Source organism: Triticum urartu, chromosome 7A (genome assembly GCF_056163025.1).
Source record: "Triticum urartu cultivar PI428250 chromosome 7A, HENAU_Tu73, whole genome shotgun sequence".
Lineage (NCBI taxonomy): Eukaryota > Viridiplantae > Streptophyta > Magnoliopsida > Poales > Poaceae > Triticum > Triticum urartu.
Window position 1 is genome coordinate 201,583,705 of NC_141879.1, and position 25,661 is coordinate 201,609,365.

Genomic DNA, 25,661 nt, shown 5'->3' on the forward strand with positions numbered 1-25,661 from the left:
ACCCGAGGCAGCTGTTCATTTCGCAACAAGCGACACACTGCCGCACGGGGGGGCATTGGGCGGGGGAGGAGGGCCGATCACTATTTGGCGCTTAAGTTTTTTTTTTTGGAGCGCTTAAGTGCACGCTCAACATACAGATGGGCCGGTCCATAAAGACTGAAGACGGTGGTTATTCTGGCTTTGGGAACCTTCTGGGAGGTTCCCTCAATTTTTTTCCGTCCGGTTTTTCTATGTTTTTTCTTCTATTTGTTTCAGTTGGTTTTTATTCAGTTTTTTCCATTTTTTGTATTTCCTTTTATTTGTTTCTTATCTTTCATTTTTCTTATATATATATATTTATTTATTTATTTATTTACTTTTCTTGTTTTTATTTTGTCTTTTTTATTTTAACGAACATTTTTTATAGGCATGAATTTTTTAAATCGATGATTTTTTCAAATACAGAAAAGATGGATGCATGATTTATTTAATAATCCATGAGCTTTTTGAAAAAAGAAAAAACACTTGAACCCATCATTTTTTTTCCAAATTCACGAACTTATTTTAAAGTCAGGGGATATTTTTCAAAAGCATGAGCTTTTTAAAATTCACGAACAACTTTAGAACTCATAAATGTTTGTTTTCATTTCACTGAACCTTTTTAAATCCCAAAAAATATATTGAAACCCGAAACATTTTTTTCAAATCCATGAACATTGTCCAAATTCACGAACTGTTTTGAATCATGATTTTTTTAGTTTGAGATTTTTTTACAAAAATCTTGATTATATTTTCTATTCATGAACTTTTCAAAAATGAATATTTTATTAATTATAAAACTTCGTAAATATATTTAAAATTGATGGTTGTTTCTTGAACAACTTGTTGCTGGTTTTCTAAAGGAGTGGAAATAAAGAGGCCATTGGTTCCCTCGTTCGACGAAAGTATGTGAACGCTGGAAGAGCTTTGCTTGCGCGTACAACAAGTGTCAATGTGAGGATCGATGCAAGATAAAGAATAAGCACTAAACTAGGCACACCCATGGAGCTGCAATGCGATTTGCCACCATAAGCGCCGACAAGGAGCTCTCAAGAGCCCCCCCCCCCCCCTGCTCACCCCTCTTTTGTTTCCGCCTCTGCACCCTAGAGAAGAGAACAACAATAAGGACTTCTAGAAACTCCAAAGACCATGAAAGTCATCCGAATTTAGACGGAATCACCTAAACAGAGTGGATCTGCGAAGACCCTCCAGAAAAACAAAACCCCACGGCCTCTGCCGTCGACAATACATCAATGGAATATGGATAGGGCGAGAAGGACATTATTCCTAACCCTAAGAAGCACCACCACTACATTGTCCCTAACCAAACACGAAAACACTCTAAAGAACATCCGAGATAAATTTGCCACGCCTTGTACGCCAAGTTTGGATCTGAGGTCAAACCTGTAGTCGTCCAGGGTCATGCGCCAACCTCATCATCTTCGGTGCGCCCAGGGTCAGCCCTGACGTATGGCCAGTGGGGCGACGGCCTAGGGCCCGGGCCGGGAGGGGGCCCATGATCTGGTACACATGTATAGTAATAGTATTCAGTGGCGTGTCCAAGGGGTGTGCCAAGTGTGCCATGGCACGCCGAGATTTTTGGAAAAAAAATCCACCATGTAAAAATTAGATGATTTCTAGGGCCATGCAATAGACCTCATTTTTTTTAAATGTGCACACCTTCTGTTTTATTTCTAGGTCCGCCACTAAATAGTCCAGCAAAAAACTTAGGGAAAAATTAAGAGACAAAATAAATGAGACGGCCCAATTGTCTTGCCAGATGGCTAGTGAAGCGAAGTAGCGAGGCATCCCAAGAGGCAAAATCCTATTTGGCGCTGCAGGCGTCCGTTATTGTGTATTTTGCAAAAGGATGCCTGCAGCGCCCCAAGCTGGGCCAGCCCATTTCTATCTTTTTTGCTCTTCCTGTTCCCAGGAACGTAAAAAAGGTGCTGGAGCCAGAGCTCAAACCTGTGACTTCCTTGTTGCGAAGGCTAACCCCATACCACCACGCAATCACCACATATTTGGAATGTAATTTCGCTTTCGACTATATAGCAGTTTGGTTCTTTTTTTTTCTTATCCATATTTTTAATGCGTGTTTTTCTTAAATTCAGGGAAAAAATCTCTAAATTGATGACTTTTTAAAAACGAGATGATTTACTTTATAATTTGATGATTTTTTTTTTCAAATTTGATGAACTTATTTTCAAATTTCTGAACTTTTTTCATAATCGATGAACCTTTTTTCAAATTCGTGAACTTTTTTTCACCATCAACGAACGTTTAACGTGTTTACAAATTCGAATCAAATTCAGTGAACTTTTTTCAGATTCGATGAATTTTTTTTGCAAATCCAATGCAATATTTTTAATTGCATGAACTTTTCTTCAAATTTGAGGATTTTTTTTAAATTCGGTGAACTGTTTTCAGTTTGGATGAACTTTTTCACAATCGCTGAACTTTTTTTAATTGCATGAACATTTATTCGAATTCAATGATTTGTTTTTTCAAATTCAGTGAACTATTTTTCAATTTGGATGAACGTTTTTATAATTTGATGAACTTTTTTCAAATTTGTGAACTTATTTTTTTCGCGAATACGCTTTGTAGCGTATCTTTGCATTGATAGAGAGAGAAAAGGAATACAACAGGCCGACGCCACGTACACGTAGGCAAGAAGGCGTGTCCGTGGCGTTCAAGTGAGCATAGAGTGATGGGGTTGCTCAGCCCCTCATACAAGATCAGGTTACAGGAATGAAAGCACTAAGCCCTTTGGCTCCAGCAATGGCCCAGGAGCGTGCGTCATCTTGAATAGTGTTGACCACGGTCGGGGTAGACGGGGCGGTCTTGTCGAAGATAACCGCATTCCGATGGCGCCAAAGCGTCCAGGCCACAAGGCCAGCCAAGGTAGTGAGGCCGCGGCGAGTGGTAGCAGGTAACCTGAGGAGGGCCATGGAGAGCCAATCGAAGAAGCCGGAAGATCCATCGGGCGGGAGGGTGGAGGGGGAGCACCAGCTGAGGATCTCGTGCCAGACAGACCGAGCAAAAACGCATCCCACCAAGATATGATGCAAAGTCTCTGGCTCCTGGAGGCAGAAGACGCATGTCGGCTCGTGCTGTAGACCACGCCGAGCAAGCCGGTCGGCAGTCCAGCAGCGGTTCAAGGAGGCTAGGTATATGAAAAACTTCACCGAAAGGGGGGCGCCAGACTTCCAAATCAGTCGCCAGTGCTCGGGTGTTGTGGAGCCGTTGAATAGAGCAGCATAGCAGGAGGCTGCCGAGTACACGCCGTTCTCGGTCCATTTCCAACGAAGGGTATCAGGCTGGGACGAGAGAACCACGTGCTGAACCTTGCGCCAAATGTCGACGTACTCAAGGGTGGCCGCAGGACCAAGCGATCCCTGGATGTCAGAGATCCACGCGCGATCAATAAGCGCCGTGGCAACCATGCGGGTGCGCCGCCTCCTGGGCGGGACAAGGGCCACCAGGGCGGGAGCAAGGGTCGAGATGGAGTTGCCCTCAAGCCATGGATCGGTCCAGAAGCGACAAGAAGCCCCATTACCCACGATCCAAGAAGTGGACGCACGGAAAAATTGGGCGACCTCGGCATCATGGGGAAGCTGGAGGTGAGATCAAGGGCGACTGTGATCCATGGCCTGCAGCCAGAGCCACCGGACACGGAGAGAAATACCAGTGCGGTGCAAGTCCCGAATGCCAAGCCCTCCAAGCTCGATGGGACGGCAAACTCGCGCCCAGTTGACAAGACAAGAACCCGCTCGCGCGTCTTTGCGTCCATGCCAAAGGAAATCCCGGATGATTATGTTGACCTTCTTGAGGATTGGAGGAGAGAGAGCCATGGAGAGTAAGATGTGCACGGGCATGGCAGATAACACATGCCGGACCAAGGCCAAGCGCTCACCGCGCGTAAGGAGAGCGGCCTTCCAAGTAGCCAACTTGCGGAGGAGCTTGTCAACTAGGGGCATCAGGTGGGAGGGCGGGACTTCCCGGAGGGAAAGGGGCAGGCCCAAGTATGTCACCGGAAAGGAGGAAACCGGGAAGGAAAGCGTTGCCCCAGCGGACTGGGCGACGTCGGGGGGGGCACTGGATGGGCACAACTAAGCACTTGGAGAAGTTCGTGCGTAAGCCGGAGACGTCGCCAAAGAACTCCAGGATCTTACTGACTATGGACAGCTCGAAGATGTCGGGGTGGCAGAAGACCACAACGTCGTCCGTGAACAAAGACACACTAGATGCGGCATGGCGCTAAGTAAGCCTCCTAATGGCGCCGGACGCAACAGCATGTTGGAGAAGCGAGTTGAGAGCATCTATGACCAGCACGAAGAGCATAGGCGAAACAGGGTCGCCCTGACGGAGCCCCTTGCAGTGGGCAATGCGGGGGCCTGGAGTGCCATTAATCAAGACGCGCGTGGAGGCCATGGAGACGAGGATGGATACCCACTCCCGCCACCTTGGGCCAAAGCCCAAGTGCTGCAACACCTGAAGGAGAAAGGCCCAGGAGACCGAGTCAAAGGCCCAGGCGATATCGAGCTTCAGGAGAGCCCGCGGGTGCTTGAGTTGGTGCAGCTTCCTCGCCGTCTGTTGAACAAGCAAGAGGTTGTCGTGGACACTTCTACTAGCGATGAATGCACTCTGGCTCACGGAGACAAGCTCCCCCAACCTCGGTGCAAGGCGAAGGGATAGGACTTTAGCAAAAAGCTTTGCCACCAAGTGTATAAGGCTGATCGGACGGTAATCGAAGAGCGTGGTCGCATCCGGCTTCTTAGGCAGGAGAGTGATGAGAGCCTCGTTTAGACGTTGGAAAGCCTGGCCATTGAGGGACTAAAGCTTGGCAAAAACCTTGCACAGGTCGTCTTTAATGATATCCCAGCATGAGCGCAGGAATTCCACAGTGAAGCCGTCCGGGCCAGGTGACTTGTCAGAGGGGAGCTTCTTGATGGCGGCCCATATCTCCTCGGCGGTGAAAGGTTCCTCAAGAGAGGATAGGTCAAAAGCACCAGGGTGGCCAATGGCATCAAGGTTTAGGGATGTGGCTCTATCGCTCTGCGTCCCCAAAGCAGAGGAGAAGTGATCGAAGGCAGCCCTAGCTAAGTCCGACTCGCCAGAAACGCGGACTCTGTTGACAGTAAGGTCAACCATATGATTCTTGCGGGCACGGTGAGAGGCCTGAATTTTGGAGAAGGCCGCGGACGCCTCACCCTCCTTGAGCCAACGCAGGCGGATACGCTGACGAGCGATCGACCGCTCCAGAGAAGCCAGACCCGGGTATTTTAGCTTGAGCTCGCGGCGCAACCAAGCCTCGGCGGGGGCGAGCGGCCTAAGATCCTGGGCCGCGTCAAAACGGGCGATGAGTTCGCACGCAATGCCCAGCTGCGCGGAGAGCGTGACCAAAGAGTGCGAGCTCCAGCGTTGAAGACACCGCGTCATGGCCTTGAGGCGTGCAAAAAAACGCCGGAAGGGGTTCGGGTCAGGTGCGACAGAGCACCAAGCATCCTTAACCACCTGATGGAAACCATCGAGGGAAGGCCAAAACTTCTGGAAGTGAAAGCGCCGACCACCATGGGAACGAGCAGAACAGTCAATGAGCAGTGGACAGTGGTCTGAAATCACGGAGGAGAGGCGTCGTAGCAAGCACCGGGGGTGGGCCACCTCCCATGAGGGAGTACAAAGAACTCGGTCGTTCCTGACAAGGGTAGGAACATCTTTCTCGTTTGACCAAGTATAGCATCGTCCATGAAGGTAGATATCGTGGAGACCGTGGTCCGAAATGAAACGACGGAAACGATTCGAGGTGTGCCTGTTAATCCGGCCATTATTCTTATCCACCACTGATGTGACAAGGTTGAAGTCACCGCCTAAAAGCCAAGGGCCAGAAATATTGCTCCGCAAGTCATGGAGCTCGTTGAGGAAGGCAATTTTAGCATCATCCCCCTGAGGGCCATAGACACCCGTGATCCACCAATGGGGGCCGCCAAGGGGTGGAGTCACCACAGCTGAGACGTGATGATCGCCAACGATCGGGTTGGACAAAGCGACTATGGTAGATTGCCACGCAAGGATGATCCCACCGCGGGTACCATCCGCCGGCAACCAATAGAACCCATCAAAGGGGCGCCCAGAGTCTCAATAAGAAGCGCTGACGAGACCGAAGAAAGTTTAGTTTCTTGAATGCAGACAATACAAGGTGAGGCGGAGCCGTGCGGACAGCGGTGCGCTTAGCACGGCTATTAAGACCGCGCATGTTCCAAAATACAACTTTGAGGTTGTCTAACATTAAGAAATGGGCATCACACAGGGAGCCAAAAGGCTGGGATCATGCCGCGGACGGGCATGGCAGGGAAGAGGAGGGCGCCAAGCTTCCAAGGACGGACTGTGGGATACTCCAACCGTAGAAATCAGCAAAGGCGCGCACGACATCAATGGCCAGAGGCAGCTCGAACAACTTGTTATAGCGGACGAGAATTGCGTCCGAGACTGGCTCGCCTTCCTTGAGGAGGCCAAGCGAAGAAGAAGGACGTGTTTGGGTTTTGCCTCAGAATCTAGACCACGGTCGGCTTTGGCAATGCGTGCGCTGCGGCGCGGGGTGAAGTTGGGCGGAAGGGCAGCCCTGCCACGCCGAGGACTGGGGGAAGGCAGAACCGGAGACACCGGGGCGAAGATGGAGGAAATGAATTCCTTGAGCTGCTCTGGTCGGGAGTATGGCTGCATGGCCCTGCATGGGTTGGGGAGACGTGGCGCGTCCTGGGCCGCAGCATGGCCATGCACGACGTCGGGGGACGAGATCGGGCCCACGAGGTGATCGCCACTAGCCGCCAGGGACGGCCGATCCGAAGCAGGAGTCGAATCAACCTTGGAAACCGGCGCCGCAGAGGGCGCGCTGCAACCAGCCGGTGGCCCGGTGGGGCTAGCAGCAGCGGAGTCGCCGATTGGAGCAGAGGACGCGTCCGGCGCACCGACTGGGGCAGAGACAGGAGATAACGCTGTCGGGGTGGGGGCTGGGCCAGTTGTTGGATCGGGATCCGTGCCAGCCAGCGCAGGGCTGGCGCGTGTCACATCAGGGGAAGGCGCCAAAAGCGGCACAGGAGAAGGAGGGGGCGATGGAGACCGGGTGCGTTGTGGGGAAGGTTCTGGAGCCGCGGCGGCCAACACGGAACTGACGCGTGTCGCAGCCGAGGCGGGCTCCAGAAGCAGCATGGGAGCGGGCGACGGCGTTTGAACCCGGTCAACAGAGCGTGGCGCGGCGGGCCCTGCTTTATCCAAAAGCAAAGCATGGTTGCTGACGGCAGGAGGAGTCAGACGCAAGGCAGCAGGGACCCGAGGCATGACCGGGCCAGCAAGGGGATGCAGGCCCAAGATACCCTGCCAACCCCGGTAAGGAAGCTGCCGACGGCGACCACGCCCACCACTGGAGCCCTGCCGGGAAGAACGCCCTGAGGCACGGCCACCAGGCCCCCTGGGCGGGAACTCATGACGGCGAGGCCATGGCTCCGGGACAGGAGGGGAGGCCTGGTCAGCGTCGGGATCCGCGCTGGGGGCGGGTGACGATGGCCGGCGAGGAAAACGGTAGTCCTCGGTCTCCTCGACATGAATGGACACAGGGAAACGAAGCAGTGGACGTGCGAAGCGGAACACACGGTCCAGGTCGACATCGAATGGCACGCCGTCCCGTTCCGGTAGCAGCAGCTCAGAAGAGCGCGGAATGGCGTCCGGGTTGGCCGTCCAGGCGGAGAGGCAGAACGCTGACATGTCTTGCCCCGAACTGGTCTCCGGCGCAATCTCATCGATGAGACAGAAAGGGGCTAGAAGGGTGAGAGCAGACGAACGACACCATGCGTGATCGGGGATACCGCGTATGATGATGCGCACACGGAACCGTGCGGAAACAGGCTTGCCGCCAGCAAGGCCGCTCCAGGGGCTGAAGACCAGCCGGAAGCGCTGCGAACGGAGGCAACCCGCAGCGAAACGGACACGATCCTCCATGGAGCAGAAGTGGATCAGGAAATCGTCCGGGTGATGAAGATGAACCGAGAAGTCCCCACGACGGAGCTTGAAACGCGCCATGAGGGTGTCGGCGACCTCGTCCGCGCAGATGCCAACGCGGTTGCCAGCGAGGGTGTCAATGAGAGCCAATCCCAGTGCCGACTCCGCCGTCTCCAGCTCCGCAGACCATGGGAGATAGCAGACCGTCGCGGCTGGGCGCAGCGATGGGTGGCCAGACAGGGGGGTGGCCGCCCCGAACAAGGAGCCAGACCTGGCCGGGGGCGGGATGGAAGCCGAGGCCGGCGCTGAAGGAGAAGGGGACGCCGAGGCCGGCAGAGAAGAGCCCGCCGAGGCCGCAAGCGAGGGCGACACAACCGGCAGGGGGGAGTCCACCGAGGCCGCCGGGGAGGACGACGCAGTCCTGGCCCCGGAAAACGCGGGGACACAGAGACCGGCCACGCTCGCCCCCGACGAACTGGGAGGACAGGGGCGAGGCCGCTTGGGCGGCGGAGAGGCGGAGGGGCGGGGAGAGCGCGGGGAGGTGCAATCCGGGCGATGCGGCCGAAGTGGCGGCAGCGCCGGCAACGGACATCCCGACGACACTCGCTGCGGCGATGATCCAGACTGGGGCTGAGGCAGCGGGGGCACTCGGCAGCCCGAGGGGGGTGGTCCTGGCGGAGAGGATCCCGGGAGGATTGGCGGCGCGGGGGGCGACGAGGTGCGGCCGGAGCACGCCGCGGCCGCGGAGGAGAGCGGCGGTCACGACCGCGGACGATGACCCAACCATCGCCAGCCGGCGACGCCACAGGCTCCTCCACCGGAAGAACGCGGTGGATCTTAGAGCGTGGGCGCGGACGGGCCGCCGGCGGGGAAGGCATCGGGGGCGAGGCAAGGACCTGGGTGAAGGATGGCGGGGCGAGCAGGGCGTGCCTGTCGGGCTGTCGTCACGCCAGCGGAGCTCGCGAGTCCAACCCAAACCGGCGGAAGGGGAGGGGGAGGCCATGGGGGCCGCCGGCAGAGGGTGCCGGAGCGAGCGCATGGGAGTGGACGCCGGGGCCGGAGTGGCCGCCGGCGGAGAGCGCGAGGCGGAGCGGGGCTAAGCAAAGCTAGGCGGAGAGCCTTTCTCTTCCACTGTTTCGATAAATTTGTGAACTTATTTCGAAACTTCATTTTTTTTCAATTTGTACGAATCTTTTCTTAATTGTTTCAAAAATTCGTGGTTTTAAAGAGTTTCTTGAATTTATTTGTAGGGTTTACGTTTCTTTTCATATAATTTATGTAAGGTATATAATAGTATATCTTTTTTTTGAAGGGTATATAATAGTATATCTTAATGCTATACTAGAAGAAGGTCAAATAGAGCTCTTTCCGAAAATTAGCCGTCAAAGGAATCTTGGTCTAGTGGTTATCAGAGGAGTTCGATTCCAGCTACTTCCAGTTAACGAAACTATTTTTTATACCGTCGAACGAAGGAGTATGGGCCGATTGCAGATAAGCCCAGCTACGAGCTCTGAGGGCACCCGTTCTCCTAACCGGCGCTGAAAGCGCGGATTAGGAGCTCCGGTTAGCGGCAAAATCATGACCTTTCTCTTTGAAGAGAACCACGAATGGGCCAGCCCATTTCGAGCTAGTGAAATTGAGGCGCGCAAAAAAACTGGATGGGCGCACTTGCGATAGTGAAAGCTTGAACTCGCGACCTACCTATTAGGGGATACCCTCTTTGAAATCAATAGACCACAAGAGTTGTAGTGCTGGATTTGCAGCGCATGAATTTAAGAATCAACTTGTATCGCCTGATCAGTTAAAGTACTATGTACATGGCAGATCTGTTTCTTTTTTCAAAATTTCAAAATTTCTTCGGAAAAAATGATTTTTTAAATAATGTATGAAAATCTTGAACACATTTAGAAATTTGATCAAACTTTAGAAACATGCAAATTATTGAAAACATGATGATTTTTTTGAAATTTCAAATGATGAACAATTTTTAAATATACGCTGAACATTTTGTGATATACACTAAACAAATTTTAAATACACACTGAACATTTTGTAATATACGCTGAACAAATTTTAAATACATACTGAACATTTTGTGATATACGCTGAACAAATATTGAAATACACATTAAACATTTAAGTGCACATTGAATTTTTTGTGAATATATGTTGAACAATTTTAATATACACAATGAACATTTTGAAAAATATGCTGAGCCTTTTCTTAATATAGTGCGATTTCTTAAATATACGAAGAGAAAAAAAATTCTGCACAGGAAATGAACTGTGTATAAAACAAGAAAAAAGAAACAAAAAGAAAAAATGAAACGAGAAGAAAACAAATAGAAATAGAAACAGAAAAAAGAAATGAAAATACAGAAAAAGCAGAGCGATCATGGGCCGGCTAAAAATTGGAGAGAGGCTGCCAGGCTTCAGTGAAGCCACGTCCTTTTGACGCTTGCGGGCGTCAAATAGGATCTGCCGCCAGGCACGGCCACACGTGTACACGTCAAATCAATCTGAAGATTTCATCGTTTCGCTTTGTGCCTTATCTTCCTCGACCGTAGCACATTTGCAGGCGTCGCTTGGCACCTCGGCCTCGGCCGCTTGTAAGAGCATCTCCAGCCATTCGCCCCCAGGGGCTCGAAATATCGTCGTCTGGGGGTGAACCGACGCTAAAATCGACATGGGGGCGATCTGGTTCTCAGCCGTCGCTGATACGTCTCCAATGTATCTATAATTTTTTATTGTTTGATGCTATTATATTATCTGTTTTGAATGTTTTATATGCATTAATATGTTATTTTATATTATTTTTAGGACTAACTTATTAACCTAGAGCCGAGTGTGAGTTCCTGTTTTTTCCTTATTTTAGAGTTTCGCAGAAAAGGAATACCAAACGGAGTCCAAATGAAATGAAACTTTCGCGATGATTTTTCTTGGACCAGAAGACATTCAGAGGGCTTGGAGTGCACGTCAGGAAAGCCACGAGGCGGCCACAAGGTCGGGAGGCGTGCCCAGGGGAGTAGGGCGCGCCCCCACCCTTGTGGGCCCCTCATGACTCCACCGACCTATTTCTTCCGCCTATATATTCTCAAATATCCCAAAACCTACCAGGGGAGCCATGAAACCCCTTTTCCACCGCCGCAACCTTCTGTACACGTGAGATCTCATCTAGGGGCCTTTTCCGGCGTCCTGCCCGAGGGGGATTCGATCACGGAGGGCTTCTACTTCAATTCCATTGCCTCTCCGATGAAGCGTGAGTAGTTTACCACAGACCTACGGGTCCATAGCTAGTAGCTAGATGGCTCCTTCTTTCTCTTTGATTCTCAATACCATGTTCTCCTTGATGTTCTTGATCTATTCGATGTAATACTCTTTTGCGGTGTGTTTGCCGAGATCCAATAAATTGTGGATTTATGATCAGCTTATCTATGAATATTATTTGAATCTTCTCTAAATTCTTATATGCATGATTTGATATCTTTGCAAGTCACTTCAAACTATCGATTTGGTTTGGCCAACTAGATTGGTTTTTCTTGCAATGGGAGAAGTGCTTAGCTTTGGGTTCAATCTTGCGGTGCTCGATCCTAGTGACAGAAGGGGAACCGACACGTATTGTATTGTTGCCATCGAGGATAAAAAGATGGGGTTTTCATCATATTGCTTGAGTTAATTCCTCTACATCAAGTCATCTTTCTTAATGCGTTGCTCCGTTCTTTATGAACTTAATACTCTAGATGCATGCTGGATAGCGGTCGATGTGTGGAGTAATAGTAGTAGATGAAGAATCATTTCGGTCTACTTGACACGGACGTGATGCCTATATTCATGATCATTGCCTTAGATATCATCATAACTTTGCACTTTTCTATCAATTGCTCGGCAGTAATTTGTTCACCCACCGTAATATTTTCTATCTTGAGAGAAGCCTCTAGTGAAAACTATGGCCTCCGGATCTACTTTCCATCTTATAAGTTTCCGATCTACAATTTTAGTTTCCTATTTACTTTCTTTGCAATCTTTTACTTTTCGTTCCATAAACCAAAAATGCCAAAAATATTACTTTACCGTTTATCCATCTATATCAGATCTCACTTTGCAAATAACCGTGAAGGGATTGACAACCCCTTTATCGCGTTGGGTGCAAGTTGCTGTTTGTTTGTGCAGGTATTCGGTGGCTTATGTGTTGTCTCCTACTGGATTGATACCTTGGTTCTCAAAACCGAGGAAAATACTTACTCTACTTTGCTGCATCACCCTTTCCTTTTTAAGGAAAAACCAACGCAAGCTCAAGAGGTATCTGGAAGAATTTCTGGCGCCGTTGCCGGGGAGATCTACGCCAAGCCGAGACATACCAAGTACCCATCATAAACTCTCATCCCTCGCATTACATTATTTTTCATTTGCCTATCGTTTTTCTCTCCCCCACTTCTAAAACGATTTTCGAAAAGATTTTCCTTTTCTTCGCCCTTCTTCCGTTCGTCTACTTTGTTTGCTTTTTGTGTGTTCATGTGTTGAATTACTTGCTTTGTCACGATGGCTCAAGAGAATACCCAATTGTGTGACTTTTCCAACACCAACAACAATGATTTTATTAGTACTCCGATTGCTCCTGCTACTAATGCGGAATCTTGTGAAATTAATGTCGCTTTGCTGAATATTGTTATGAAATATCAATTTTCCGGCCTTCCAAGTGAAGATGCCGCATCCCATCTTAATAATTTCATTGATTTGTGTGATATGCAAAAGAAAAAAGATGTGGATAATGATATTGTTAAATTGAATCTATTTCCGTTCTCACTTCAAGATCGTGCTAAAACTTGGTTTTCATCTTTGCCTAAAAATAGTATTGATTCATGGAATAAGTGTAAAGATGCTTTTATTTCCAAGTATTTTCCTCCCGCTAAGATCATCTCCCTTAGGAACGATATTATGAATTTTAAGCAACTTGATCATGAACATGTTGCACAATCTTGGGAGAGGATGAAATTAACGATTAGAAATTACCCCACTCATGGTTTGAATTTGTGGATGATTATACAAAAAAATTATGCTGGCTTGAATTTTGCTTCTAGAAATCTTTTACATTCAGCCGTGGGAGGCACTTTTATGGAAATTACTTTAGGAGAGGCTACTAAACTCCTAGATAATATTATGGTTAATTATTCTCAATGGCACACCGAAAGATCTTCCACTAGAAAAAAAAAGTCCATGCGATTGAAGAGATTGATGTTTTGAGTGGAAAGATGGACGAGCTTATGAAATTATTTGGTAGAAAGAGTGCTCCTATTGATCCTAATGATATGCCTTTATCTACTTTGATTGAAAACAATAATGAATCTATGGATGTGAATTTTGTTGGTAGGAACAATTTTGGTAAGAACGCATATGGAGGTAATTTTAATCCTAGGCCGTTTCCTAGTAATTCCTCTAATAATTATAGTAATTCCTACAACAATTCTTATGGAAATTATAATAAGATGCCCTCTGATTTTGAGAATAGTGTTAAAGAATTTATGAGTTCACAAAAGAATTTCAATGCTTTGATTGAAGAAAAATTGCTTAAGATTGATGATTTGGCTAGGAACGTGGATAGAATTTGTCTTGATGTTGATTCCTTGAAACTTAGATCTATTCCTCCTAAGAATGATATCAATGAGTCTCTCAAATCCATGAGAATTTCCATTGATGAGTGCAAAGAAAGAACCGCTAAGATGTGTGCTAAAAAAGATTGGTTTATAAAAAGCGTGTTCTTCTAGTTTCCATGAAAATAAGGATGAAGATCTTAAAGTGATTAATGTGACTCCTATTGAATCTTTGTTTTCCAATATAAATCTTGATAAAGATGGGACTGGAGATGAGTCAACTTTAGTTCAAAGGCGTCCCAATGATTCGAAGTTTTTAGATCTTGATGCTAAAATTGATAAAAGTGGGATTGGAGAGGTCAAAACTTTAAGTAGCAATGAACCCACTCTTTTGGATTTCAAGGAATTTAGTTATGATAATTTTTCTTTAATATTGTATTTCCTTGTTGCAATCCATGTTTAATTCTCCTCATGCTTATAATCAAAACAAAGCTTTTACTAAACATATCGTTGATGCTATGATGAAATCTTTTGAAGAAAAGTTTGAATTGGAAGTTTCTATCCCTAGAAAGCTTTATGATGAATGGGAACCTACTATTAAGATTAATATTAAAGATTATGAATGCCATGCTTTGTGTGATTTGGGTGCTAGTGTTTCCACAATTCCAAAAACTCTTTGTGATGTGTTAGGTTTCCGTGAATTTGATGATTGTTCCTTAAATTTGCATCTTGCGGATTCCACTATTAAGAAACCTATGGGAAGAATTAATGATGTTCTTATTGTTGCAAATAATAATTATGTGCCCATAGATTTCATTGTTCTTGATATAGATTGCAATCCTACATGTCCTATTATTCTTGATAGACCTTTCCTTAGAACGATTGGTGCAATTATTGATGTGAAAGAAGGAAACATTAGATTTTAATTTCCGTTAAGGAAAGGCATGGATCACTTCCCTAGAAAGAAAATTAAATTACCTTATGAATCTATTATGAGAGCCACTTATGGATTGCATGCCTCAGATGATAATACTTAGATCTATTCGTGTTTTATGCCTAGGTAAGGGAGTTAAACAATAGCGCTTTTTGGGAGGCAACACAATTTTATTTTTGTTCTTACTTTTTAGGTCCTGTTTTGCATTAAATAACTTATCTAGCCTCTGGTTAGAGGTTTTTATGTTTTAATTAGTGTTTGTGCCAAGTAAGACCTTTGAGATAGCTTACGGTGATAGTTGATTTGATCTTACTGAAAAACAGAAACTTTTGCGCCCAGGAGATTATTTTTTGTTTTTAGAAGAAGCGCGATAAAATACTGATTCTTCATGAAGAAGATTAATAAAAAAATTCTTAGGTCGTCCTAATTTTTAAGGATTTTTGGAGTTACAGAAGTATTTCAAATCTCCAGATTGCTACAGACTATTCTGTTTTTCGCGTGTTGTTTGCTTATTTTGATGAATCTATGGCTAGTATCGGGGGGTATGATATTGGGGAACGTAGCAATAATTCAAAAAATTTCCTACGTGTCACCAAGATCAATCTAGGAGATACTGGCAACGAGAGAGAGGGAGTGCATCTTCATACCCTTGACGATCGCTAAGCGGAAGCGTTACAAGAACGCGGTTGGTGGAGTTGTAAACGCAACGATTCAGATCGCGGTCGATTCCGATCTAAGCGCCGAACAATGGCGCCTCCACGTTCAACACATGTACAGCCCGGGGACGTCTCCTCCTTCTTCATCCAGCAAGGGGGAGGAGAAGTTGAGGGATAACTCCGACAGCACGACGGCGTGGTGGTGATGGAACTCGTGGTTCTCCGGCAGAGCTTCGCCAAGCGCGACGGAGGAAGAGGAGGTGTTGGAGAGGGGGACGGCTGCACCAGGGGAAGGGTGTGGCAGCCCTCCCACCCCCACTATTTATAGGGGAAGGGGAGAGGGGGCTGCCCCCCAGATCCCATCTACAAGGGGGGCGGCGGCCAGGGGGGGTAACTTGCCCCCCAAGCATGTGGGAGGCGCCCCCACCCCTAGGGTTTCCAGCCCTAGGCGCCTTGGGCCCCTTGGGGGGGGGGGGGCACCAGCCCACCGGGCTGGTTTCCTCCCTTGTTCATCCCACTAGGCCCACCGGGGCAGGTGGCCCCACCCGGTGGACCCCCGGACACCTTCCGGTGGTCCCGGTACAATACCGATAACCCCCGAAACCATTCCGGCGTCTGAAACTGGACTTCCCATATATAAATCTTCACCTCCGGACCATTCTGGAACTCCTCCTGACGTCCGGGATCTCATCCGGGACTCCGAACAACCTTCGGTAACCACATACTATTTCCCATAACAACTCTAGCGTCACCTAACCTTAAGTGTGTAGACCCTATGGGTTAGGGAACCATGTAGACATGACCGAGACATCTCTCCGGCCAATAACCAACTACAGGATCTTGATACCCATGTTGGCTCCCACATGTTCCATGATGATCTCATTGGATGAACCACGATGTCGATGATTCAATTAATCCCGTATACAATTCCCTTTGTCTATCAGCATGTTACTTGCCCGAGATTCGATCGTCGGTATCTCTATACCTCGTTCAATCTTGTTACCGGCAAGTCTCTTTACTCGTTCTGTAACGCATGATCCTGTGGCTAACTCCTTAGTCACATTGAGCTCGTTATGATGATGCATTACCGAGTGGGCCTAGAGATACCTCTCCGTCATACGGAGTGACAAATCCCAGTCTCGATTCGTGCCAACCCAACAGATACTTTCAGAGATACCTGTAGTGCACCTTTATAGCCACCCAGTTATGTTGTGACGTTTGGTACACCCAAAGCATTCCTACGGTATCTGGGAGTTCCACAATCTCATGGTCTAAGGAAATGATACTTGACATTAGAAAAGCTTTAGCAAACGAACTACACGATCTTGTGCTACGCTTAGGATTGGGTCTTGTCCATCACATCATTCTCCTAATGATGTGATCCCGTTATCAATGACATCCAATGTCCATGGTCAGGAAACCATGACCATCTATTGTTCAACGAGCTAGTCAACTAGAGGCTTAATAAGGACATATTATGATCTATGTATTCACACATGTATTACGGTTTCCGGTTAATACAATTATAGCATGAATAATAGACAATTATCATGAGCACGGAAATATAATAATAACCACTTTATTATTGCCTCTAGGGCATATTTCCAACAGTCTCCCACTTGCACTAGAGTCAATAATCTAGTTACATTGTGATGAATCGAACACCCATAGAGTTCTGGTGTTGATCATGTTTTGCTCGCGGAAGAGGTTTAGTCAACGGATCCGTGACATTCAGATCCGTATGCACTTTACAAATATCTATGTATCCATCCTGAATATATTCACAAATGGAGTTGAAGCAACGCTTGATATGCCTGGTCTTCATTAGAAACCTAGGCTCCTTGGCAAGGGTAATAGCTCCAGTGTTGTCACAGAAGAGAGTCATTGGGCCCAACGCATTGGGAATAACTCCTAGGTCGGTGATGAACTCCTTCATCTAGACTGCTTCCTGTGCTGCCTCCGAGGCTGCTATGTACTCCGCTTCACATGTAGATCCCGCCACGACGTTTTGCTTGCAAATAGACCAGCTGACTGCCCCACCATTCAAAATGTACGCGTATCCGGTTTGTGACTTGGAGCCATCCAGATCCGTGTTGAAGCTAGCATCAACATAACCCTTTAAGACGAGTTCTTCGTCACCTCCATAAATGAGAAACATATCCTTAGTCCTTTTCAGGTACTTTAGGATATTCTTGACCGCTGTCCAGTGTTCCATGCCGGGATTACTTTGGTACCTCCCTACCAAACTTACGACAAGGTTCACATGAGGTCTGATACACAGCATGGCATACATAATAGACCCTATGGCTGAGGCATAGGGGATGACACTCATCTTTTCTCTATCTTCTGCCGAGGTCGGGCATTGAGCCGTGCTCAATTTCACACCTTGCAATATAGGCAAGAACCCCTTCTTGGACTGATCCATATTGAACTTCTTCAATATCTTGTCAAGGTATGTGCTTTGTGAAAGACCAATGAGGCGTCTCGATCTATCTCTATAGATCTTGATGCCTAATATGTAAGCAGCTTCTCCAAGGTCCTTCATTGAAAAACACTTATTCAAGTAGGTCTTTATGCTTTCCAAAAGTTCTATATCATTTCCCATCAATAGTATGTCATCCACATATAATATGAGAAATGCTACAGAGCTCCCACTCACTTTCTTGTAAACACAGGCTTCTCCATAAGTCTGCGTAAACCCAAACGCTTTGATCATCTCACCAACCCATAGATTGAGCGTTGGAGCTTGCATACCTTGTCAGCATTCTTAGGATCGACAAAACCTTCCAGCTGCATCATATACAATTCTTCCTTAAGGGAACCATTAAGGAATGCCGTTTTGACGTCCATTTGTCATATCTCATAATCATAGAATGCGGCAATTGCTAACATGATTCGGACGGACTTCGGCTTCTCTACGGGTGAGAAGGTCTCATCGTAGTCAACCCCTGGAACTTGTCGATAACCCTTAGCGACAAGCCGAGCCTTATAGATGATCACGTTACCATCCGTGTCAGTCTTCTTCTTAAAGATCCATTTGTTTTCTATGGCTTGCCGATCATCGGGCAAGTCTGTCGAAGTTCATACTTCATTTTCATACATGGATCCTATCTCAGATTTCATGGCTTCAAGCCATTTGTTGGAATCCGAGCCCGCCATTGCTTCTTCATAGTTCGAAGGTTCACCGTTGTCTAACAACATGATTTCCAGGACAGGGTTGCCGTACCACTCTGGTGTGGAACGTGTCCTCGTGGACCGACGAAGTTCAGTAGCAACTTGATCTGAAGTTTCATGATCATCATCATTAACTTCCTCTCTAGTCGGTGCAGGCACCACAGAAACATCTTCCTGAGCTGTGCTACTTTCCGGTTCAAGAGGCAGTACCTCATCAAGTTCTACTTTCCTCCCACTTACTTCTTTCGAGAGAAACTCTTTCTCTAGAAAGGATCCATTCTTGGCAACAAAGATCTTGCCTTCGAATCTGAGGTAGAAGGTATACCCGATAGTTTCCTTAGGGTATCCTATGAAGACGCATTTTTCCGACTTGGGTTCGAGCTTTCCAGGTTGAAGTTTCTTGACATAAGCATTGCATCCCCAAACTTTCATAAATGACAGCTTAGGTTTCTTTCCAAACCATAATTCATACGGTGTCGTCTCAACGGATTTCGACGAAGCCCTATTTAAAGTGAATGCGGCAGTCTCTAAAGCATAACCCCAAAATGACAGCGGTAGATTGGTAAGAGACATCATAGATCGCACCATATCCAATAGAGTGCGATTACGACGTTCAGACACACCATTTCGCTGAGGTGTTCCAGGCGGCTGAGTTTTGAAACAATTCCACATTTCCTTAAGTGCGTGCCAAACTCGTGACTCAAGTATTCTTCTCCACGATCTGATTGTAAGAACTTTATTTTCCTGTCACGTTGATTCTCTACCTCACTCTGAAATTCCTTGAACTTTTCAAAGGTCTTAGACTTGTGTTTCATTAAGTAGACATACCCATATCTACTTAAGTCATCAGTGAGGGTGAGAACGTAACGATAGCCACTGCGAGCCTCAACGCTCATTGGACCGCACACATCAGTATGTATGATTTCCAATAAGTTGGTTGCTCGCACCATTGTTCCGGAGAACGGAGTCTTGGTCATTTTGCCCATGAGGCATGGTTCACACGTGTGAAATGATTCATAATCAAGAGACTCCGAAAGTCCATCTGCATGGAGTTTCTTCATGCGTTTGACACCAATGTGACCAGAGCGGCAGCGCCACAAGTATGTGGGACTATCATTATCAACCTTACATCTTTTGGCATCCACACTATGAATATCTGTAACATCACGTTCGAGATTAAACAAAAATAAACCATTGACCAGCGGGGCATGACCATAAAACATATCTCTCATATAAATGGAACAACCATTATTCTCGGATTTAAATGAGTAGCCATCTCACATTAAACGAGATCCAGATACAATGTTCATGCTCAAACCTAGTACTAAATAAAACTTATTGAGGTTTAAAACTAATCCCATAGGTAGATGTAGAGGGAGCGTGCCAACGGCGATCACATCGACCTTGGAACCATTCCCGACGCGCATCGTCACCTCGTCCTTCGCCAGTCTCCGCTTATTCCGCAGCTCCTGTTTTGAGTTACAAATATGAGCAACCGCACCGGTATCAAATACCCAGGAGCTACTATGAGCGCTGGTAAGGTACACATCAATAACATGTATATCACATATACCTTTGGCGTTGCCGGCCTTCTTATCCGCTAAGTACTTGGGGTAGTTCCACTTCTAGTGACCATTTCCCTTACAATAAAAGCACTGAGTCTCGGGCTTGGGTCCATTCTTTGGCTTCTTCCCGGCAACTGATTTACCGGGCGCGGCAACCCCCTTGCCGCACTTCTTGAAGTTCTTCTTACCCTTGCCTTTCTTGAAACTAGTAGTTTTATTCACCATCAACACTTGATGTTCCTTTTTGGTTTCCACCTCCGCTAATTTCAGAATTGAATATAACTCAGGAATGGACTTCTCCATCCCTGGCATATTGTAGTTCATCACAAAGCTCTTGTAGCTAGGTGGAAGCGACTGCAGGATCCTGTCAATGACCGAGTCATCTGGAAGATTAACTCCCAGCCAAGACAAGCGGTTGTGCAACCCAGACATTTTGAGTATATGCTAGCTGACAGAACTGTTTTCCTCCATTTTACAACTGTAGAACCTGTCGGAGACTTCATATCTCTCGACCCGGGCATGAGCTTGGAAAATCATTTTCAGCTCTTGGAACATCTCATATGCTCCATGCTGCTCAAAATGCTTTTGGAGCCCCGGTTCTAAGCTGTAAAGCATGCCGCACTGAACTAGGGAGTAATCATCACTACGCGACTGCCAGACGTTCATAACGTCTTGAGTTGCTGGGAAAATGGGCGCGTCACCTAGCGGTGCTTCAAGGACATATGCTTTCTTGGCAGCTATGAGGATGATCCTCAAGTTACGGACCCAATCCGTATAGTTTCTACCATCGTCTTTCAGCTTGGTTTTCTCTAGGAACGCGTTGAAGTTGAGGGCAACATTAGCGTGGGCCATTTGATCTACAAGACATATTGTAAAGACATTTTAAACTAAGTTCATGATAATTAAGTTCATCTAATCAAATTATTTAATGAGCTCCCACTCAGACAGACATCCCTCTAGTCATCTAAGTGATACATGATCCGAATCGACTAGGCCGTGTCCGATCATCACGTGAGATGGACTAGTCATCAACGGTGAACATCTCCATGTTGATCGTATCTACTATATGACTCATGTTCGACCTTTCGGTCTCCCGTGTTCCGAGGCCATCTCTGTACATGCTAGGCTCGCCAAGTCAACCTAAGTGTTTTGCATGTGTAAATCTGGCTTACACATGTTGTATGCGAACGTTAGAATCTTTCACACCCGATCATCACGTGGTGCTTCGAAACAACAAACCTTCGCAATGGTGCACAGTTAGGGGGAACACTTTTCTTGAAATTTTAGTGAGGGATCATCTTATTTATGCTACCGTCGTTCTAAGAAAATAAGATGTAAACATGACAAACATCACATGGAAATCATAAAGTGACATGATATGGCCAATATCATCTTGCGCCTTTGATCTCCATCTTCGAGGCGCGGCATGAACACCATCGTCACCGGCATGATACCATGATCTCCATCATCGTGTGTTCATGAAGTTGTCTCGCCAGCTATTACTTCTACTACTATGGCTAACGGTTAGCAATAAAGTAAAGTAATTACATGGCGTTTTCATTGACGCGCAGGTCATAAATAAATTAAGACAACTCCTATGGCTCCTGCCGGTTGTCATACTCATCAACATGCAAGTCATGATTCCTATTACAAGAACATGATCAATCTCATACATCACATATATCATTCATCACATCCTTTTGGCCATATCACATCACATAGCATACCCTACAAAAACAAGTTAGATGTCCTCTAATTGGTGTTGCATGTTTTACGTGGCTTCTATGGGTTTCTAGCAAGAACGTTTCTTACCTACGCAAAACCACAATGGTGATATGCCAATTGCTATTTACCCTTCATAAGGACCCTTCTCATCGAATCCGATCTGACTAAAGTGGGAGAGACAGACACCCGCCAACCACCTTATGCATCAATTGAATGTCAGTTGGTGGAACCAGTCTCACGTAAGCGTACGTGTAAGGTCGGTCCGGGCCACTTCATCCCACAATGTCTCTGAATCAAGATAAGACTAGTAACGGTAAGAAAATTGAACAAATCATCGCCCACAACTGCTTTGTGTTTTACTCGTGCATAGAATCTATGCATAGACCTAGCTCATGATGCCACTGTTGTGGAACGTAGCAATAATTCAAAAAAAATTCCTATGTGTCACCAAGATCAATCTAGGAGATACTAGCAATGAGAGAGAGGGAGTGCATCTTAATACCCTTGAAGATCGCTAAGCGGAAGCGTTACAAGAACACGGTTGGTGGAGTCGTACACGCAGCGATTCAGATCGCGGTCGATTCCGATCTAAGCACCGAACAACGGCGCCTCCGCGTTCAACACACGTACAGCCCGGGGACGTCTCCTCCTTCTTGATCCAGCAAGGGGGAGGAGAAGTTGAGGGAGAACTCCGACAGCACGATGACGTGGTGGTGATGGAGCTCATGGTTCTCCGGCAGAGCTTCGCCAAGCGCGATGGAGGAGGAGGAGGAGGTGTTGGAGAGGGGGAGGGCTGCGCCAGGGGAAGGGTGTGGCAGCCCTCCCACCCCCCACTATTTATAGGGGAAGGGGAGAGGGGGCCGCCGCCCCCCAGATCCCATCTACAAGGGGGCGGCGGCCAAGGGGGGTAACTTGCCCCCCCCCAAGCATGTGGGAGGCGCCCCACCCTAGGGTTGAAGGAAATATGCCCTAGAGGCAATAGTAAAGTTATTATTTATTTCCTTATTTCATGATAAATGTTTATTATTCATGCTAGAATTGTATTAACCGGAAACATAATACATGTGTGAATACATAGACAAACAGAGTGTCACTAGTATGCCTCTACTTGACTAGCTCGTTGATCAAAGATGGTTATGTTTCCTAACCATAGACATCAGTTGTCATTTGATTAACGGGATCACATCATTAGGAGAATGATCTGATTGACATGACCCATTCCATTAGCTTAGCACCCGATCGTTTAGTATGTTGCTATAGCTTTCTTCATGACTTATACATGTTCCTATGACTATGAGATTATGCAACTCCCGTTTGCCGGAGGAACACTTTGTGTGCTACCAAACGTTACAACGTAACTGGGTGATTATAAAGGTGCTCTATAGGTGTCTCCAAAGGTACATGTTGGGTTGGCGTATTTCGAGATTAGGATTTGTCACTCCGATTGTCGGAGAGGTATCTCTGGGCCCTCTCGGTAATGCACATCACTTAAGCCTTGCAAGCATTGCAACTAATGAGTTAGTTGCGGGATGATGTATTACAGAACGAGTAAAGAGACTTGCCGGTAACGAGATTGAACTAGGTATTGGATACCGACGATCGAATCTCGGGCAAGTAACATACCGATGACAAAGGGAACAACGTGTGTTGTTATGCGGTCTGACCGATAAAGATCTTCATAGAATATGTAGGAGCCAATATGGGCATCCAGGTCCCGCTATTGGTTATTGACCGGAGACGTGTCTCGGTCATGTCTACATTGTTCTCGAACCCGTAGGGTCCGCACGCTTAAGGTTTCGATGACAGTTACATTATGAGTTTATGAGTTTTGATGTACCGAAGGAGTTCGGAGTCCCGGATGAGATCGGGGACATGACGAGGAGTCTCGAAATGGTCGAGATGTAAAGATCGATATATTGGACGACTATATTCGGACATAAGAAAGGTTCCGAGTGATTTGGGTATTTTTCGGAGTACCGGATAGTTACGGGAGAAGCAATGGGCCTTGATGGGCTTTAGTGGGAAGAGGAAAAAGGGCCAAGGGGCTGCTGCGCCCCCCCTCCCCTCTAGTCCGAATTGGACTAGGGAAAAGGGGGCCGACCACCTTTCCTTCTCCTCTACTTCCTTCTCCCTTCCTCCCCTCTTGGTGGACTCCTACTAGGACTTGGAGTCCTAGTAGGACTCCACATCCTGGCCGCACCAATTGCCTTGGCCGGCCTCCTCCTCCTCCATCCTTTATATACTGAGGCAAGGGGCACCCCATGAACACAAGTTGATCTTCGTGATCGTTCCTTAGCCGTGTGCGGTGCCCCCTCCACCATATTCCACCTCGGTCATATTGTAGCGGTGCTTAGGCAAAGCCCTGCGACGGTAGTACATCAAGATCATCACCACGCCGTCGTGCTGATGGAACTCTTCCCCGATACTTTGCTGGATCGGAGTCCGGGGATCGTCATCGAGCTGAACGTGTGCTAGAACTCGGAGGTGCCGTAGTTTCGGTGCTTGATCGGTCGGGCCGTGGAGACGTACGACTACATCAACCAAACGCTTCCGTTGTCGATCTACAAGGGTACGTAGATCACACTCTCCCCCTCTGTTGCTATGCATCATCATGATCTTGCGTGAGCGTAGGAAATTTTTGAAATTACTACGAAACCCAACAGTGGTATCAGAGCCTATGTTTTATATGTTGATGTTATATGCACGAGTAGAACACAAGTGAGTTGTGGGCAATATAAGTCATACTGCTTACCAGCATGTCATACTTTGGTTCGGCGGTACTGTTGGACGAAGCGGCCTGGACCGACATTACGTGTACGCTTACGCGAGACCGGTTCTCCCGACGTGCTTTGCACATAGGTGGCTTGCGGGTGACAGTTTCTCCAACTTTAATTGAACCGAGTGTGGCTACGCCCGGTCCTTGCAAAGGTTAAAACAGCACCAACTTGACAAACTATCGTTGTGGTTTTGATGCGTAGGTAAGATTGGTTCTTGCTTAAGCCCGTAGCAGCCACGTAAAACATGCAACAACAAAGTAGAGGACGTCTAACTTGTTTTTGCAGGGCATGTTGTGATGTGATATGGTCAAGACATGATGCTAAATTTTATTGTATGAGATGATCATGTTTTGTAACCGAGTTATCGGCAACTGGCAGGAGCCATATGGTTGTCGCTTTATTGTATGCAATGCAATCGCGCTGTAATGCTTTACTTTATCACTAAGCGGTAGCGATAGTCGTGGAAGCATAAGATTGGCGAGACGACAACGATGCTACGATGGAGATCAAGGTGTCGCGTCGGTGACGATGGTGATCATGACGGTGCTTCGGAGATGGAGATCACAAGCACAAGATGATGATGGCCATATCATATCACTTATATTGATTGCATGTGATGTTTATCTTTTATGCATCTTATCTTGCTTTCATTGACGGTAGCATTATAAGATGATCTCTCACTAAATTATCAAGAAGTGTTCTCACTAAGTATGCACCGTTGCGAAAGTTCTTCGTGCTGAGACACCACGTGATGATCGGGTGTGATAGGCTCTACGTTCAAATACAACGGGTGCAAAACAGTTGCACACGCGGAATACTCGGGTTATACTTGACGAGCCAAGCATATACAGATATGGCCTCGGAACACGGAGACCGAAAGGTCGAGCGTGAATCATATAGTAGATATGATCAACATAGTGATGTTCACCAATGAAACTACTCCATCTCACGTGATGATCGGACATGGTTTAGTTGATTTGGATCACGTAATCACTTAGAGGATTAGAGGGATGTCTATCTAAGTGGGAGTTCTTAAGTAATATGATTAATTGAACTTAAATTTATCATGAACTTAGTCCTGGTAGTATTTTGCAAATTATGTTGTAGATCAATAGCTCGCGTTGTTGCTTCCCTGTGTTTATTTTGATATGTTCCTAGAGAAAATTGTGTTGAAAGATGTTAGTAGCAATGATGCAGATTGGATCCGTGATCTGAGGTTTATCCTC